The 19,515-nt window shown below is 41.6% G+C and overlaps 2 long non-coding RNA genes across 2 annotated transcripts in view; both read right to left on the bottom strand.

Annotated features, from left to right (window-relative positions):
• The window catches only part of LOC112626709, a 5,664-nt gene extending 4,078 nt beyond the window's left edge, over positions 1-1,586 (bottom strand). The window contains exon 1 of the long non-coding RNA XR_003119947.1: positions 1,465-1,586. This is a non-coding gene — a long non-coding RNA (uncharacterized LOC112626709). The remainder of the gene's footprint in view (positions 1-1,464) is intronic.
• LOC112626708 overlaps positions 1-19,515 on the bottom strand; it is a 152,089-nt gene that overhangs the window by 28,103 nt on the left and 104,471 nt on the right. The window lies entirely within an intron of this gene.

Genomic DNA, 19,515 nt, shown 5'->3' with positions numbered 1-19,515 from the left:
TTTTTGAGACGGAGTCTCGCTCTGTCGCCCAGGCTGGAGTGCAGTGGCCAGATCTCAGCTCACTGCAAGCTCCGCCTCCCGGGTTTACGCCATTCTCCTGCCTCAGCCTCCCGAGCAGCTGGGACTACAGGCGCCTGCCACCACGCCCGGCTAGTTTTTTGTATTTTTTTAATAGAGACGGGGTTTCACCGGGTTAGCCAGGATGGTCTCGATCTCCTGACCTCGTGATCCGCCCGTCTCGGCCTCCCAAAGTGCTGGGATTACAGGCTTGAGCCACCGCACCCGGCCCAAAAATATTTCATTATTATTAGCTCTTCTTCCATTCATATTTTGTGTATCTGACTTTCCTTCTTTCTCTCTTTCTTTCTTTTTTTTCTGAGATGGAGTCTCGCTTCTTCGCTCAGGCTGGAATGCAATGGCCCGATCTTGGCTCACTGCAACCTCTGCCTCCTAGGTTCAAGCAGTTCTCCTGCCTCAGCCTCCCAAGTAGCTGGAATTATAGGCATGTGCTAGCACTCCTGGCTAATTTTTGTATTTTTAGTAGAGACGGGGTTTCACCATGTTGGCCAGGCTGGTCTCAAACTCCTGACCTCAAGTGATCCGCCCGCCTTGGCCTCCCAAAGAGCTGGGATTACAGGTGTGAGCCACCACACCCGGCTGACTTTCCTTCTTTCTAATATTCTAAAAAGTACTGAACTCTGATCCAGCATCCCTGGTTTCTAGTTTCAGTTCAGCTTCAAACTGTGTGATCTTAGGCAACAAGGCCAAGCCCCAAAGCTTAGTTACCACCTCTCTTCAAAGAGTGCCGAACACTTGTTCCTCATGCCTCAAGCAATTTTTATCAGGACGTAAAGGTATTCAGCACAACAAAAAAAGTGTATAAGAACTATATTATATAAGATGATTTTATTAACTAGTCAACAGTGATGCCATTCACCCATTTGAAGTTGCTGCTTCTCCCTCAAAGGAAAAAATATGAATTTTAAAATTTTTTTATATAGTAATTTATTTTGCAAGTTGCATTTTTATTTTAGTATAGAGGTTTATTTTCTGCATTTTGAAGAACAATTAATCTAGTTGCTCATCAAATTGCTGTACAACTTTATATATTATATTATTTCATTTCCTTATTCCAACTCAGAAACTATGGAGATATTTCTGTGTAATAAGGAGGGAGGATATGCTAAGTTTATTTAATAAAGACTCATGAAAAGTTATCCAAAAAAATTTCCCTTCTAGGTCACAAAAGTATGATCTCCTGCAAATAGTTGAATCTAAAAGACCCATCAGATGGCCAGAGAGTCCCTGAAAATGCTACTAAATCAACCCTTCCTCTAAAAATCAAGAAAAGAAAGAAGACTTGAAGACGCTAGGATTTGACAATTCTGACATTTGGAAAATCAAGTCAGCAAAGAAAGCTGCTGTCAAAGAATGTGAGCAAGGCCATTTACAGTGTAACCATACCTACTCATTCAGCTCTGCACCCTTTCACTGTCTCTTTCAACATTCACTGAGCATCAAGTATGTGAAAGTGCTGCACTTGGTACTGAGCAGAACACCAGGCTCTCACTGAATGCTCCCATCACTGGTGAACTGGTCTATTAGCAAAATCGCAGAGCAGTGGAAAATATTAAAGCAAGATAACACTGAATTGAACAAAGCCACATTTGAAAGGCAACCTTTTAATATCAGGTTGAACAGCTCTTCCTATTTGCCCATCTGCTAACCTTTAAAAGATTCCTCTCATTGCTGATACGGCCAGTTGCCCCATGAGCACCCAGCCTGCCTTCAATAGTGCACAAAGGGCATCTTTGTTTTCCTCCCAGTGAACTCAGAGACCAACCCAGGGAACAGTGAAACACCCAGGATGGAAATGAGGTGTCTCCGTGACAGCAGACTCCTTCTTTTGCCCCCATTTATCAAGATCAACATGCCTGAGTCACCAGTAGATGAAACCAATGATTGTTTTACTCGACCTTCCCCAGAGTCACCCCCTGAGTCAGTGGGTAAACTGGGGTAAGAACCCAGCCTTGTCCTATGAGCCTGAGCGGGTCTACTATATTTATCCAGGGTCTCATGATTCTTAGTGCTTTTGCTCTGCCCTCTAATTTGCACTGTGCCTGCTATAATATCTAAACGGGAAGTTGCCAGCTAGAATGGTCATTATCCGAGAAATCTATTTAAACATGTTTATAAGGTCAAATGAAGTGGGTGGTGGATAAGCTAGACAGAAAACAACAAAAGCTTTGGCTCAGCATAGCTAGTGAGGCTAAAGCTCAAGAGAGAACAGTTTTCATGTCGAATTTGCACATGGTAGAAAAAGGTAGTCTAAGCATAATTATATATAAATGCAGGAATGAGCAGTCAAAATATTAAAACAACCAAATGATTTCTATTTAAGAAGCTGGACAATGGAATTGACTTATGGTAAGTCAAGGGAATGTCAGTTTGAGACAGCATGCCAGTAGAGCAGAGCCCAAGATCAAATTTTGGAAATGCACCTAGTATATCCCAACCAGAGGGAAGAGCTGGGATGATCAAGAAAGATGCCCAGAATCAACCAAAAATGACCTGGGGGAGACTTCACAATGGAATAGTGAATACTATTGAACAAGAGGGAAATAAGGAAATGAGCAAAAAAAAAAAAAAAACCCTGGTATCTCTGGGAGCCCAAGCTTGGATTCTTGTATATTTAAGACTTTGAAGAACAGCTCTCTGTACCAAAGAAATCCACATCTTAGAGTTAGGAGTCAACCATTTCATTATGTGACTGACCTCCAGGCTCTGCCAAACCATTCTTCAACATCAAAGAGGAGGGAAGAGGGGAAAAGAAACTATTGTCATATGTCACTTAATGGTAGGGATACATTCCTTCTGAAATGCATCATTTGGCGACTTTGCACTTGTGTGAACATCATCGTGTACTTACACAAACCTAGATGGTATAGCCTACTATACACCTAGGATATAAGGTATAGCCTATTGCTCCGACACTACAAACCTGTACAGCATGTTACTGTACTCAATATTGTAGGCAATTATAGCACAATGGTAAATTTTTGAATCTAAACATAGAAAAGGTACAGTAAAAATACAGTATAAAACATTAAAAAGGGTACCCTTGTGTAGGGCGGTTACCATGATTGGAGCTTGCTGGCCTGGAGGATGTTCTGGGTGAGTCAGTGAGTGAGTGGTGAGTGAATGTGAAGGCCTAGGACACTACTGTATACAACTATAGACTTTATAAACACTGGACACTTAGGCTACACTACATTTATTTAAAATTTTTTTCTTTATTCAATAATAAATTATCCTTAGCTTGCTGAAACTTTTTTACTTTATAAACTTTTTAATTTTTTTAACTTTTTGACTCTTTTGTAATAACATTTAGCTTAAAACACTAATACATTGTACAGCTGTACAAAAATATTTTCTTTCTTTGTATCTTTATAAGCTTTTTTCTATTAATTTTTTTCACTTTTTAAACTTTTTTGTTAAAAACTAAGACATAAATGCAAATATTAGTCTAGGCCTACACAGTATCAGGATCATCAATATCACTGTCTTCCACCTCCACATCTTGTCCCACTGGAAGGTCTTCAGAGGTAATAACACGCATGAAGCTGTCGTCTCCTATGATAACAATGCCTTCTTCTGGAATCTCTCCTAAAGGACCTTCCTGAGGCTGTTTTTTGTTTTTTTTTTTTAAATAAGTAAAAGGAGTACTCTAAAATAGTGATGAAAAGTATGTATAAGTCAGTAACGTTGGTTTTTTTTTTTTATCATTTTTAAGTATTATGTACATGTACAATGCATAATAGTTGTGCTAGACTTTCTTTTCCTATTTTTTTTTTTTTTTCCTTTTTGAGACAGAGTTTTGCTCTGTCACCCCGGCTGGAGTGCAGTGGCACAGTTGTGGCTCATTGTAGCCTCAAACTTCTGAGCTCAAGTGTTCCTCCCATGTCAGTCCCCTGAGTAGCTGGGATTACAGGCACATGCCACTGCTCCCTACTGCTTTTTTTTTTATATGGGACCACCGTCCTATATGCGGACCATCATTGGCCAAAACATCATTATGCAGTGTGTGACTGTATCTCCTTATTCCTGTTTCTGAGAAACAGGGATATGAGTCGGCGAGGCTTTTGGTGGCAAAGAGAAGTGTAGCATCTGAGAATGCTTCCCACATATTCTGCATGAGCTTGGATGCTAGTTTACAAAGATCAAGCAATTAAATAGATTCTATGCCACAGAAAGAAATCTGGTATGGCTACTGTTGGAAAATTTGATACACGTGCACATAGAGTCATTAAATCATAGAGAATAGTTAGTGTGTCTTATTTTATTATGAATTAAATTAATTTAGTGACCTCCTTTCCAAACAAAATTTACTTAGAAATGTTATTTCTTCCTAGAACTTGATTTGGTATGGTTTGGGATAGAACTACATACTGTTTGCCCCTGTATCTCTTCTATTCTAGCGCAAAAGTAAGCTCTTTTTGTTCCTTTCTTTCTGGCCCTACCATCTAGTGAGAAAGTCACTGACGTAAGAAAGAAAAGGAGCAAGGGAAGAGTGGGGAGTGCTGGGAAAGGAGTCAGGGAAAATGGGGACAAGTGGAAAGAAGGAAGGAAGGGAGAGGTTACAGAATGGTCAGAGAGCGAGGCAGGGCGAAGATGGACGAAAGCAGTCATGATATGTTGAAGCAATGGATCTTCCTAGAGTGGTGCTGATCAATACAGCAGCCACCAGCCACGTGTGGCTAGTGAACACTTGAAATGTAGCTGGTCTAAACTACAGTGTGCTGTGAGTACAAAATATACAGCAGATTTTGAAGATTTTGTACTACAAAAATTTACAAAGGATCTCAACATTTTATATGGATTACATGTTAAAATAATATTTTGGCTATATAGGATTAAATAGCTACATTTTTAAAATTTATTTCACCTGTATCTTTTTAAGTTCTTAATAGGGCTACTAGAAAAATGAAGATGAGCCATGTGGCTCACATTATCTTTCTATTACACAGATACTCTTCTTGATCTTGATGAGAAATGATAGGATTGCATCCCCTTCTTTCCATCATGTCTACCACACACAACCCCAGAGGTCTCAGCCCAAAAGTCAAGTCCTAATATAATTATAAGCACTTCAATAGCAATGGCAATGCCTGGCATCTGTTTTCTGAGGCATGCAGCATATATAGCAGCTTCTAGTCCTCGGGATCAAGGGGGACATGTAGGGACGTCAGGAAAGGCAGTGCTCAGACACTGCCATGGGCATTTCTGATGGAGGGCATGGTCTCTCCCATCTCTCCACCCCTGCCCTAGGAGCTCTTGGCACCTTGGGAGAGTTTTCCTCCACACAGCCCCTTGTCACAGCATTCTCCTCTCCAGCCTCCAGCTACCCTTTTAAGAAATGACCTTTTGGTTTTTTTTTCCCCCCAATCATAGGTACTTTGAGTCTAGTTTTCGGTTAATCATGAACTTATTTTACAATTCAGAGAACACAGTACAGTACATCAGAGGAACATGGGCCCAGCCTAGAGTAAGTTTAGGTAACTATGAACCTTTGGTGATTTCACAGCAAAGCTCAGGATAATGGGAGGCTCTAGGCAGAAAGGAAAAAGAGAAAGAGGAAAGAGAAATGTAGAGCAGATGCAACTCAAAGACTTTTGGAAGGAGGTGGGCAACTTTCAACTCATTACTAAGATTTATGGAGTATGTCCTCCCTCTCGAATGTCCCTATATGCCACAAACGGAGGCTGTCCCTAGTGGTGCTGCTACCACAGATTCATCTTCCCTGTTTTTAGGGTGCCCAGACTCACAGCAGAACTCAAATAGATTTGGAATGTGAATATGAATATTGGAATGGAAATTCTTCGTGGCTACTGAAGAAGTGGCGCACATCATATTCCTCACCCAGGACGGGGCAGGAGCCCCATGTTGGTCTGGAAGAACTACTTATCAGCCAGAATGCCCATCCTTTGCACTGGGCACCTTCTACCCATATGGTGCCTCCCATGTGGAAGCACTGAAGGCTTGGTTTAAAAAAAAAAAAAAAACACTTCATCTCATCCCAAAGTACAGCCAACTCACCCAAGAGTTCAGATGAGTCAACAATTTATGTTGCAACTTAACCATTTCCACTGCAACACAGATAATTCCGTATCTGAGCTTAACTTTAGCCAGGCTATATTGCCTCCTGGGGTGGCTGGGCCAAATAGAGGAGGACGTCTCTAGATTGCTTAGCTTGCATATCAAGGACATACTCCCCTTTGAGCCCTTTGCTATCTGTAAGAATTGGTTAGCCCAGAGATATGCAGTCTCTCCCCAGGGAGAAAGTGTTTTTAAGATGTAAAAATCATCATAATATATAGAAAATAATATATAAAATGTAGATATATACACACTCACACACAGTACGCTGGTGCACAGCGGGGCTTGACGGAAGCTTGGTCTACATGACTGGCCTGAATGCACGTATGCGTATGGAGGAATGATGAGTAGGGAAAGGAGGGAGTCTCCAAGTATTAGCAATTCCCATGTTGCTCTTTGGGAGAGAGTGGGAAACACCCAAACAGTGATGTTTAGCAGCTGTCTGCCCACTGGGCTCTTCTTTACTGCTATGGGAAAGGCTAACTTGAAAATAAACCTTTTGAGTTTGTTTGTTTGTTTCTAACATTGTTGACTGTTCCCTCAAAAACGTAGACCAGCTGAAAATATAAATAGATTTCAGCAGGTTTGAGATATATTCAGATGGATATATTCAGATGGATCCATCCATAGCAAGATGTTCATTTCCAGATGTGTTGAGGACACTGTCCTTGTTTTCAGTTTGCCATGATACTGGGGCCAACCAGCTGGTCACCTGCCCCTCTTTCTCACAGACCTTAACTTTGTTGGGAAGTTTAATGTGTCTCGCTAAAAGCCAGCACCTTCTGCAGACAGAGTTTGGAGCCATGAAGTGTGAGCAAAAGTTTTGTGGGTGAGCCTTACAGGAGGTCAGATCTAGCAGGCCTGCATCATTTTCCTCTTTGCTCTTCCCAGATTTTCCCAGGTACCTTGGCCTTGGTATCTGTAAGCCACTGAGGCAAAACCATTAGCCATTGACCTCTGGACTTTTTGAAAGGTGAGAAAAATAAAAACCCTAATTTGCGTAATCCACTCTTTGGGGCTTTTGTTACTTGTAGCTGAATACATTTCCTGATACAGATCAGGGAGATTGTCCGTGCTTTTCATAAACATCTTTGCAGCCATGACTAGTGACAAAATACAGACTTATTTCTCTAGCAATTTGCGGGACCAAATGAAAATTTGACTCTGCATCTTAGAAAAAAAGCAACATAAACTACCTTTGTTTGTGATTTTCCTTCATGTCTTTAAAGTAACCCATTACACTCTTCTGATTTTGATTGTTACTTACATTGAATTTTATTTAACAGGAAAAACATTGCTCATGAAAATCACACAGTTTGTTTTTCTTTTCTTTTTTTGTTGAGACGGAGTCTCGCTCTGTTGCCCAGGCTGGAGTGTAGTGGTGTGACCTCGGCTCACTGCAACCTCCACCTCCTGAGTTCAAGTGATTCTCCTGCCTCAACCTCCCGAGTAGCTGGGACTACAGGTGCCCACCACCATGCCTGGCTAACTTTTTGTATTTTTAGTAGAGACAGGGTTTCGTCATGCTGCCCAGACTGGTTTTGCATTCCCAAGCTCAGGCAATCTGCCCGCCTCGGCTCCCAAAGTACGGGGATTACATGCATGAGCCACCGCACTTGGCCAACAATTTCTTACATAAATCCGGGCATACGGAAAACTTTCGGATGTCCTATGGCTTTAGAAAATATAAAGTACCTATACTTATAAAATCATATAAGCTATTTCAACATCAATTTGGGGTTCAAAATGGGCCACTGTAATGGGCTATTTCAGGAAATATCTCTTGCCAAATTAACTTTCAGAAAGTTTCTAAGCCAAAAGGCTGTGTAGTTAATGTGGGAACAACCAAGACCACCATTTATCCCATCAACCGGCTGGACTACTCAGCCTGGATGGTCAACTGAGGGCAAAGAAACCCACCTGTGTTCTTTAGGGCCCCTGTCAATCAACCTCAGGTAGAGTCACTCCTTAATGAGAAGGTCTCCAATGGAGATCAACTTCTTCCCTCCTCCTGGGCAGCTGAGATCATTCTTACTGGCATGTTCACAAACAGTTTCAAGGTACTTCTGAAAATGATGTCTTGCAATTTAGAGAGGCATTAAATTAGTCTCCCCAGACACAGAACAAGAATTGATTCCAAGTCTAACTCTAAAATGAAGGAAAAGAATTTTAACCTTACATTTAGCCATCTACAGGGCATCTCAGCAATGGAAATGAATAAAGTTTCCACTAAATTTACCACATGTAGAAAAGTCAACCACTGGTTCTTTCTATAAACTATCTTCAAAGACCCAACACCACTTTTCCTCTCCTAATTGCTATTATGAGGCAATAAATCTCTCTTATATGGAAATAATACAAATTAACTGCATGGCATATGTAGGCCACGTGTTCTAGCAAATCCATAAAAAATGTTTCATTTATGTTTTGATGAAAGGCACAACAGTCTTCCAAGGACACTAATCATTAATTCTGGAAACATAGGATTCATATGTGATTTAGCTCAGTGCTGGAATAGTTAGTAAATACCTATCTAAGAAACATTTTATTCATTTAACAGCTGTTTAGTGAGTAGCTACAATGCTAGAATTTGTGTCTTCCCTGGCTAGAGTGGCATTTGTGTGTAATAATGTGAGTGATGTCCAAATGGCATTTAAAAAAATGTGTCATAGTTAAGGTTCCCTAAAACGAAATACTTAAGAAAAATCTTCTGCTACCGAGAAGGATATTTTATAACAAAAAAGAACAATCCATTCTTGTCCCTTTTACAATGTCTGTGAGATTTTCATTAAGGCTTATTAAGCTGAAGATAACAAATACCCACCGCAACTAGCTTAAGCAAATGTGTGCATCTCAGGCCAGGAAGTTTAACTGGGCCTCTCAAAGAATTAGACCAGAAACTGTAAAGCTGTCAGAACCCATCAGTTTCCCCATCTCTCTGGGAGCTCACAGCTTCTTGCTTCTGCTTTCGCCTGCACATCTGTATCCTATTTTTTTCTTTCCTGATTACGCTTCTCTGCTCCTCCAAGCCTATGACTACCAAAGGTCCAATTTTGCATTATAGTCTGGCTCAAAACTTCAGCAAGATCTGGCCAATATCTTAGATTCTTGATTCTGGATTCTGAGTCAAAAAGATTTGATTGGTTCAGCCCGGGCTGGATGTCCACCAGAGATCCTACCAGCTTTGACTCTGAGGGAGAAGTTACACTGTAAAGATGGCACAGGAGCCCACCCTAAGGATGGGGAGAGGAGACATTCTCAGAGAGAGGATGGCGTGTGCAGGCACCTCCAAGTTTTTTCTTCACTTAAACTGAACAGAAAACATTTTTAGTTGTGAGCTTTAGTATAAAGAGAACAGTCTAGTCCTAAACCTCACTCAACTTTGCAGAAAATCTATCAGTGCAAATGCATTTATCTCTCCTAGTTGGAAGCAAAGTTGCAGTTCATTCTGAGTCCTGCTTGGTCCTCTAAGGCAAACTAGCATCAATGCACATGACAGGAGTATCTGGCTTTTGCTTTTTAAGGATGTATCAGTCTTAGCTGCATTCAATTTAATTCCATGTGCTTTCTATCTGGAAGTTCCTTTGTGTATTTCTAAAGTTCTTCAGCCTGATTTCGCCTAAGACACACCACCCCACATAGTTATGGGTGCCTTTGACACAATTTAGATGATTACCTTGCCTTGGAAATCTGTTATTGCTACCATAATATCATATAATCCTAGAAGCAGTGTGTCAATTCAAGTCAAAACCAAGCACATCTAAATCTTCCTATCTTCCCCTATTCAGGTCAGCAATCTACATCTATTTCCAGTTTTCCAGTACCATTTTTTGAAATCAACTCACTCCTTCTCTCAACACCTTTCCTGTAGCTGATTTAAGAAACTCTCATATTGGCAATGTAGCAACATGATTTCACTGAAGCCTTCTTCTTTCTCTTTAGGAAATCATTTCACCTTTACTTTGAAGGTAAAATCAAACTTTTACCCTCAATGCTCCAATTCTTACAAACTAATCTAATTTAAAAATTACTAAGCTGATGAATATTTAAAAGACATGTGGACACAGTTTATTAAATATAGCTTCCCTCCAAGACATGAAAAAAATGATTTAACTCTTCTATTCTCATCAGACAGTATTTTTCAGACTAGGTCAATATGTGTCCACTCTAAAGATGTGACTTCACTTAGGATTTCAGTTTTTCTGAGAGGAGATAATAACCTTCTCAGAATAAAATTGAGTTTGCATGTGTTTATTAAAAATACTATTTCCCTAGACAGTTTTTTCAAAGCACACCCACAAAGATGATCTTATTTTATCCTTATAACACTTTTATGAATGAAGCAATACTAAGGGGAAAATGTTATCCATCCCATTTTAAAGATGAGCAAACCAAGGTCTGAAATAAATAACTCTGTAACTTGGTCACAGCCTTCCGAAGAAGCCTTGCCCTGATCTGTAGGATGAAGGCTTCAAACCATGAACTCCCTAACATTCCATTTAGCAATGATATTCCATTTTTAATTAATCAAATTAAAATAAAATGTTGTCAACAAAAGTCACAGTCTAGCAATAAGGCTGAGGCTAAGAAGTTGTTAGACTCTTCTTTCAGGTTCTTCGATGAGGAGTAGGGAAACATCACGAGATGGAACAAAAATAGGTTGTCACAACTCAGGAGTATGAAGTTGCGGGATTAGAGGTTCCATGTCTAAGGTTATGACAATACCCAGAGTGAATTATAGAAGACAGTGTAAATAACTCTAAAGGTGAAGCTCAACTTGCATTGGCAGAGTCTTAGCAACAAGTGGAATATTTGAAGCAGAACAAAACAAAACAAAAAAGTTTATCTTTCAAGCTGTAAAATGGTCATGTTGAAAAATTCCATCCATTTTCCAGCCAAGTGACCCAAATAAAGTTACAAATGCAGGTGGACAAGGAGCAATTTTTCAAAATGAAAGGGTTTTTATACAAGAAATGTAGTTTTAACAAAGATCCTCTTTGGATCATGGCTTGTTGCCTGTGCCAGATTTAGCTAACATGTCAGAGGCAAAAGTCTCTAAGCTCAGCATGGAACTGTTGAAACTTTGCCCTAAAGTGTATGCTTAAGCTACAGGGGGTGCTTACCCTCAGGGACACTGAGGTCCAAGCACTCAGGGACATTGAGCCTCTCAGTTCAGGAAACTTGTCACCAGGTAACTCACTCTCCTAGACCAGCTGTGAACTTGGCATTGCTTGGCAGGATGTTTAACCACCATTAAATAAAAACCTTGCACCAAGGTTTTACAGCTGCCCACAGGAGCGGCTCTACCTCAAATCAACACTTGCAATTCAAAGGATCTGTCTTTGTGATTTTTTTATTTTGGGCTTACAATTGAGATGACTATTTATTTTCTACTATGGTGTCTTTTTAAAAAAGTAGCTTTACTTTATTTTACTTAATTTTATACATTATAAAATTTACTCATTTAAAGTATAATATAAAATTAAATGTTTTTTGGTATGGTCAGAGTTACACAACCATCACCATCATCTATTATTAGAACATTTTCATCACCCCCCAGAGAAATGTACCCATTAATAATCACTTTTCCATCCCCACCAAACACAGCCCTAAGCAACTACTAATCTACTTTCTGTCTCTATAGAATTGCTTATTCTGGACATTTCATAGAAATAGAACCATACAACATAAGGTTTTTTGTGATTGGCTTTTACAATTAGCATAATGTTTTCAAGGTTTATCCATCTTGTAGCATATATCAGTACTTCATTCCTTTTTACTGCCAAATAATATTCCATGGTACAGTATATCACATCTTGTTTATCCATTCATCACTTGGTGATCATTTGGGTTGTTTCTACTTTAGGGCTAGTATGAATAATGCTGCTATGAATATTCACATACAAGGCTTTGTGTGGACATACCTTTTCATCTATCTTGGGTAGACATCTCGGAGTAGAATTTCTGGGTTATATGGTAAATCTATGATTATCATTTTGAGGACCTGCAGGCTGTTTTCCATGGCATCCACACTGTTTTACAATCCCATTGGTGATATATGAAGGCTCCAATTTCTCCACATCCTCACAAACACTTGTCACTGTCTGTATCACCCATGAGATGTTAATACAAGTGGCAGGTCTTGACCAGTTGCTTCTTCATCACAGTTTCAGTAGATCTGGAAGATGACCATTCATCTCTTTGATGTCCTCTCTTTGGGAGATTTTAAGGTGCCTGTTTTGTACACTCGAGGCAGATAACGCCAAACATACCTTGAAAAAATAGTCTGTCATTTTTGCATGATGTGATAATATTTCATTTTATCCATGTAGCCAGGTTTTAACCACTTACTACCTTCTTGGTCTCCTCTCTAGAGTCCCAGGATTCACAGATCCAAGTGCAGAGATAATAGCAGATAGTTCAGCCAAAAGAATTTCAGACTTCTCCAAAACGGCAATTAACACAGAAACTCAGGATGTCATCACCACTTATTTTGATAATAATGCTACCTAGTAATTATTTATTTTTAACCAGGATGTAATCCAAAGACTGTAAAAATGATGTCTATGAGCCACCTGCATCAGAATCACCTGAGTGAGGGAGTGGCTTTCTAATTATCGAGACACCCTGCCCACTTCAAAGCCACCGTATTGGAATGTCTAGGAATGGAATAAAGGAGTATGCATGTATAATGAGGGACAAGGTGAGTGTGGTGTGTTGGGACACATAAGACTCTCTGCTGTCAAGCCTGGAGTATGTGTCTGAGCCTGGCCACCCTCTGGCGAAAAGAGTGGGCGAGCTCAGCGATATACGCCCCAGAGGTTGCTTGCATGCCTATCCCAGCAACGGCAGTAAGGGAGGCCAATTAGGGAAACAGCCTAGCAAGGAAGAAACCATAATTTTGCAGAGAATAGGCAGCAGTTGTCTTACTCTCCTAGAAGCAAGAACCCTGAACTTCTTTGAAATGGGTCAGGGTATACACACCAGGCCTAGTTTAAGGTGTAAACCTGTTATGCTCATTACACTGAGCTGAGCCCCTACAAGAGGACTTGAACTGTGGCTCTTTGGGTGAATGAAAATGAAAGATCCACCATGTAACAGTGGGGCCTGGGTGGTGAAGCCAAGGGGAGGACCAAGATGCTGGCTGATTCTACCTGGCAGGGTTGGGAAGAACCATGAGTGTCGTCCCCCCAGCTCGGTTCCTCTGGGGCCACGGAGGCAAAGGCAGGTACCGCAGTGCTGACCATCTCTGACGTGGAACCCCAAGGGACAGTATTAGGTGGCTCCTCCTGGAGAGGGAACTCTGGGAAGGGCCACAGTTGGGGGCAGAAGCCAACTGGACAGCTGTTTCCAGGAGGGCAAAGTCTCCAAAGGCCAGAGCCAACAGTGGTGGCAGTGGCAATAGGAGGATGGTTATTTCTCCTGTTGAAGAAGGAGCAAACTTCCTTTCTCTGAATCCCACCTAAGTGATCAAAATCCCATCCCAGCAGCTGCAGCCAAGGGTGGGTTCTGAGTCCCCAGAGGGAAGAGGAGCCAGCGAGGCAACTGTGAGCTAAAATCCCATAGATGGACGGCATTGTAGCTCAGAAGGGCAAATCCTCAAAGGCATCCTAAATGGACAGAGCCGAGAGTTGGAAGCCTGGATTTAAACAAAGGAAGCAAATCCCAGCGATGACTATGAGCCCTAAATGGTGTGCACCTCCTTCCATCGGCAGGCAGGCAAGGCCGCAGAGTAAGGGCTAAGAGTGCAGCCAGGGTGGGGAGATTAAGCCTGGAGGTGCTTCTGGGGCTGGTCCCTGTCAGGGGCTTGCTTGGGAAGAGAGACACCCGGGACTGAGTTTTTGCCAGGCTTGGCATATTCTACCCAAGCTGTGAGTCTGAGCCTTTCCAGTTCTCTCTGGAAGGAGCTGAAAAAGACACCTGAGGGGCAGGAAAGGAGTTCTCAAACTATTAATCGCTGGGGTTGTGAATCATAGAAGAGCCGGCTTGGGTGACTGCCTGCCTTTTGAACTCTCCACTGGGGTTGTGGGTGTAAACCTAGTGAGTTTATTATTTGCAAGATTGTTGAACACTCAGTACATGCTGAACATGCACACTCAGATGCCCACCTATAAACACACACACCAGTAATCAGATACCACAAACCACATAGATTGCCAACGCTCCTCTAGAGAGGAGAGCTGATACCGATCCCTTTGAATCAGACCTGAGAGGATCATTTTTCAGCAAGAGACAAAGGGAGGAAGGCTGCATTGTCTCAGCAACGCTGGTGAGGGTTCGGATACCAAAACTATCCGGGCTGGGAACCTCAAGCGATCAGGTTCCCTAACCAAACTCGAAGTATTTCCTGGTCTGAGCTGGCCCTAAAATGCCAGAAGTGCCCTGGAGCTCCTGGCATTTTGGTATTTCCAGCAATTAGTGGTGTTGAAAAATCTGTAGGGGGAAAAGCAAACCTAGGCAGTGATTTCATGAAAGAAATAACAAACAAATGCCTACGCAAGGGTGAGAAGGTAAGTCATATTTTTACTTCTCTTTCAGGAAAATGTTCAATTCTACGTTTTATCTGCTCCAGATTGCTTGCTGGTACGCGGGACAATGACGGGAAGACTGGCGTCCGTCGAGTCAAGCTGTGGATCTAACTTTTATCCTCTGTCAATTAGGTATTTCAAGTTTTCAGACAGACTTAAAGTCATTAGTTGGGAATCTTCATGCGAGCAGAGGCTTTCAAAGAGGCCTCTTCCTGGTGCTGCTGAGAAGGCTGAGCGAGTACACACTCAGGCGGTGACCAAGTGCTGATAACTGGAGAGGGGTGAATTTATGAAGTGAGCAGCTCATCAAAAACACAAGTCGCTCAGAATTCATCGAAGCAGGTGCGAAATGACCAGGTTTCAACAGCTGAGGTAGGATGATACTTTGTAATAAGAGAAGCCATTTCTGGGACAGGGTCGAGTGAGACCAAGATTAATCAGGGCAGGCTGCGATGAGGCCAGCGTGCCGGAGCTGGGTTAACCCACGCGGAGATGACAAGCTGGCAGCTCATCAGGGAATGCAGGCAGAGGGCAGCCACGGGAGGCCCATGCGGACCCCAAGGGGCCTTGGGAGTGGCTAAAACAGAGCTGCACCCCAGCATCAGGAGGCAACGCGTGCAATGTGTAGCACTCTGAAGGCTTTCATTTTATTCCATAAATCAAATACTTCTATATGATTAATTTATTAACATATTTATGTTTTCCATTGAAAACGCAGTTTTCAACATTTTGCAAACCAAAAATATCAGCAGACGTGGAGGAGACTTTACTAATGATTTTCTGCCTCTTTCTTTCAAATGCTTGAAAAGTCAGCAATGATCCTGTTTGTCTCCTGTTTCAAATTTTTGGTTTCCTTAAAAGGCATTCAGAGTGAAATGCAAACTTTTCTTTTTCTTCCTCTTCCTCTTCTTCTTCTTTTAAGAAGTGCACCAACCTAACAAGGCAGGTGAGTTTTATTGATTGTACTTTTTGGAGTTGAGTTAGGAAAACAAAACACATTATTTTAGGGCACACGTTCTCGGACCAAGAGCCTGGCAAATAGGACAGCCTTTCCCAGGGTCTACCGACACCAGAGCAGCTCAGAAATGTCTGCCTCTTTGAAAGAAGAGGTGCACGCATGCCACAGGCGGCCCCATGAGAAGGGCACTTGGCCAAGAAGTCCCCTTGCAGAGCCACACTCTAGGGAAACGACATCACTGAGCTGAGTGAATGTCAGTGCCAGCCTCCAGCACTGTTGAGATTGTTTGCGTTGTGTTTTTAATAAACAGAAAGGGTGTGAAATTCTATGGAGGAAAGAAAATGTTCCAGGTAAACTCAACTTGGGTGGTGTTCCTGAAGAGCAGACGTTCAAAGCAGTGTAAAACTAAACTATTGTGTTATTCTTTACGTTTTTCTTTGACTCTGCTTTGAGAGGTCAGAGTGTCAGACAACACCAGCTACATAATTTGCAGATCCCAGTGAAAAATGAAAATGTAAGTCTCCTTGTTCAAAAATTATTAAGACTTTTGCCCAGGCACAGTGGCTCACGCCTGTAATCCCAGTACTTTGGCCAAGGCAGGTGGCTCACCTGAGGTCAGGAGTTTGAGACCAGCCTGAACAACATTGCGAAACCCTGTCTCTACTAAAACTACACAAAAAAACTAGCCAGGTGTGGTGGCACATGCCTGTAATCCCTGCTACTCAGGAGGCTGAGGCAGGAGAATCACTTGAACCCAGGAGACAGAGGTTGCAGTGAGCTGAGATTGCACCATTGTACTCCAGCCTGGGCAACAAAAGCGAAACTCCGTCTCAAAAAAAATAAATAAATAAGACTTTTAACATGGCAACAACAGGGCATCTGCCAAGAGTAGGGCTCTTTGGAGCTTCACCTCTTGACTTCAGGGATGCCTCTACCCTCAAATACAAAGCCTGAAGGCTACGAGGCCCCTACTTCTTCCTTTGACAAGGCAGTGCTGTGCAGGTAACTCTTTGAGCTCTGCCATCTTGCAGGAGGTTTCTCTAGCCTTTGCCAGACCAGTCAAGGAAACTGTGAGTTCTCAGCTGCAAAAGCAGCAACGCTAGGGGCAGCTTACTGAGCAGAGGCCACAGAAAAGACCAGGTTTTTTAGATTTTTATTTCCTAAAAATAACATTTGTCATGGGATATTTTTCTGACTATAAAAATAATACATGTTTACTGAAGAAATGCAAAAAAAAAAGAGATCAGAAAGAAAACAAATCACCAATAATTCACATTTGTCATGGGATTTTTTTCTGACTATAAAAATAATACATGTTTATTGAAGAAACACACACAAAAAAGCAGAAAGAAAACAAATCACCAATAGTTCCATCACATGGACATAGCTACTGGTGACATACTGTTACATATCTTCATTTTTTCTACTCATGTTTTATATATATGTGTATAAATATAAATTTTCCAAAATGGGATTATGCTATATGATATTGTTTCCAAAACTTTTCAACTTAATATTTTAATATTTCTCTTTGTCATCAAATATTCTTTAATTGCCTCATTTTTAGGAGTCAGACAGTGGTCATATGTACATACATACAAATACGGAGAGAGAATGTATTTTTTGCAGTGTATTTAACATACATACATGTGTAATTTATATTAATATTCTAATATATACACATATATGTATATACACAGATGAAAATATATTTACAGTAGATTGTCTGAATTTGGTCGTTACTCACAAAAACACCATTGTCTATGTCTGGCCACACTGGTCAGTGTTTGCTCACTTGGCAGCATTTAAAAGTGAGGAGTTGACTTCACATGTACCCCTGAACCTAAAATAAAAGTTAAAAAAAAAGGAGGAGTTGAACTGATTTTTTTTCAATCACAAACTAAAAAAAAAAAAAAGTCAGGACATCTCTGTCCTCTGAAACAATTGGCACATTTTGTCCAATAATTAGTTCACTGAGTGCAATCCTGTTGGGTCTAAGAAGTAAATGGGATGTCTTGATTTTCGCAGGTGATGATTCATTTGGAATTAACAAATGTTCACGGAGCGGATAACCAGCGATATTCCTGCTCTTCAAACTGAGCATGTCCTCATTCCGTCACACAGGCGGGGGTGGCCAAGAGCCTCCAGATTAAAAAGAACAATACTAATAACACACCAGAATGTTTCAACGCATGAAGGGGTGTTTCAGAAGTGGCTTTTCATTTCAACATTCTTTCAACAGTTCCGTCAACTTCTTATAAAATTGATAGTAAATACTTTTTAAAGGGGTGTGTGTGTGTGTGTGCTGGTATTTTGGCGTGATTTGTTTTGTGTTATTGAAATATGCTACCCTGGAAAATGCTCAGCTATAAATGCCATTCCTTATAAATATGAGCTGGGCTGCTGATGCGTGGCTTTGCAGTTCTTTTTGAACTGCAGTTTTGCTGCTTTCTACGGCCTTCTTGCCACAGAGCAAATGTCTGGGAATAAGAAATGCAGAGGCAAAAGTTATGAAGTTATAGTGGAAAGAATTGGCATCTCTCCCGGTAAGCAGGACTGGCTGACAGGGATCTACACTTCCCTCATGCCAGGGCCTGTGTGTGGTGCTGTCATGCAACTTCTCTCATTAACCCCCAGCAGCTCTTGCAAGTATGACTAGCCCAGCTATTAGGAGGAAATGGAGAATCAGACCACTCATGCGTCTTGTCTAAAGTCACATCACCATTAGATCCCAAAACTGAAATGGGATCAGATCTTCTCATTCTCCAGGCAACATTGCTTTTCCAACTAATCTGCCCCGCCTCTTTGGAGGGACAGGAATAAGCACCTGCCCTGTCCTGTTTCTATGGAGTCTTCTCAGGGCGGTTCTGGCACATGGCAGTATCTGGTAGCTTTCAAAATGACTTTTCAGTCTCCACACTTGACAGCATTAGCTAGTGACTGGCTCATGTGTATTCCTTTAAAGATCATAACCTTAGTTAGACAACCCCAGAGGAACAAGCCAACATTTTCCTAGTGATCTTAACAGTGGCCTAAACTTTTTGATCTTCTCTAAGTGTTGAAAAAAGAAAAAGTGCGTTTGTACATGTGTGCGTGCACTCATGTGTTTGTGTGCGTACAACAGACATGAAGCAGTCGGGGGTAGGAGCTGGGATATGGATGGAACAAGGACGTCTGGAACTTCACTCAGTAACAAAAGAAAGCTGAAGTGTGCCGACCTGGTGCTGTGGACCCTGCCTGACTTCCTTCCATGACTCTGTTGCCATGTGCATAACCACATTCATCCCACACCTTTCATTCTACACATATGCACCAATGCAAAAAATCTCATGATTTTCTGCAGGACTATCATGGCTACTGTAAGGGGTCTAAAATGCTTTCTGGGTCAGATTATTTCTAGAGAACAAACTCCTGCTTCAATCAGGTCAGGAGAAGCTGCTAGGTCAGGTAGTGTCTGAGCACAACTCCTCCGGGGAAGGGGTTGCTCTCTGATCACCCTCCCTCCACTGCAATACACACACACCCAAATACACCATAGGGTTTCCGCCTTGCAGCCAGGTACATCATTTACTCAAAGAGGGAACCATTAGGAACTTATGAGACAAGCTGGGCCAAGGAAATGCTCATCTCACGTGGTCCCACTGCAGTGCTAGTGAGGAAAAGACCTGGAAAATGCGCCAAACGCCTGTCACGGACAAACAGCCATGAACTGTGAGGGGAGCTTATACCCCTTCAATGACTGTGGGCCTCTACACTCATCCCACCTGACTCTGACCCTCAGGGCTCAGAAATGCTTTAAACAAATAAGTGCTCAGACTTATGGGACAGCGTCACCTGGGAACTTTCTTTTTTTTTTTTTTTTTTTTTTTTTTT

The sequence above is a fragment of the Theropithecus gelada genome, chromosome 6, assembly GCF_003255815.1.
Source record: "Theropithecus gelada isolate Dixy chromosome 6, Tgel_1.0, whole genome shotgun sequence".
Taxonomy (NCBI): domain Eukaryota; kingdom Metazoa; phylum Chordata; class Mammalia; order Primates; family Cercopithecidae; genus Theropithecus; species Theropithecus gelada.
Note: the sequence above shows the minus strand (reverse complement) of the source record. Positions and strands in the feature narration are given on the sequence as shown.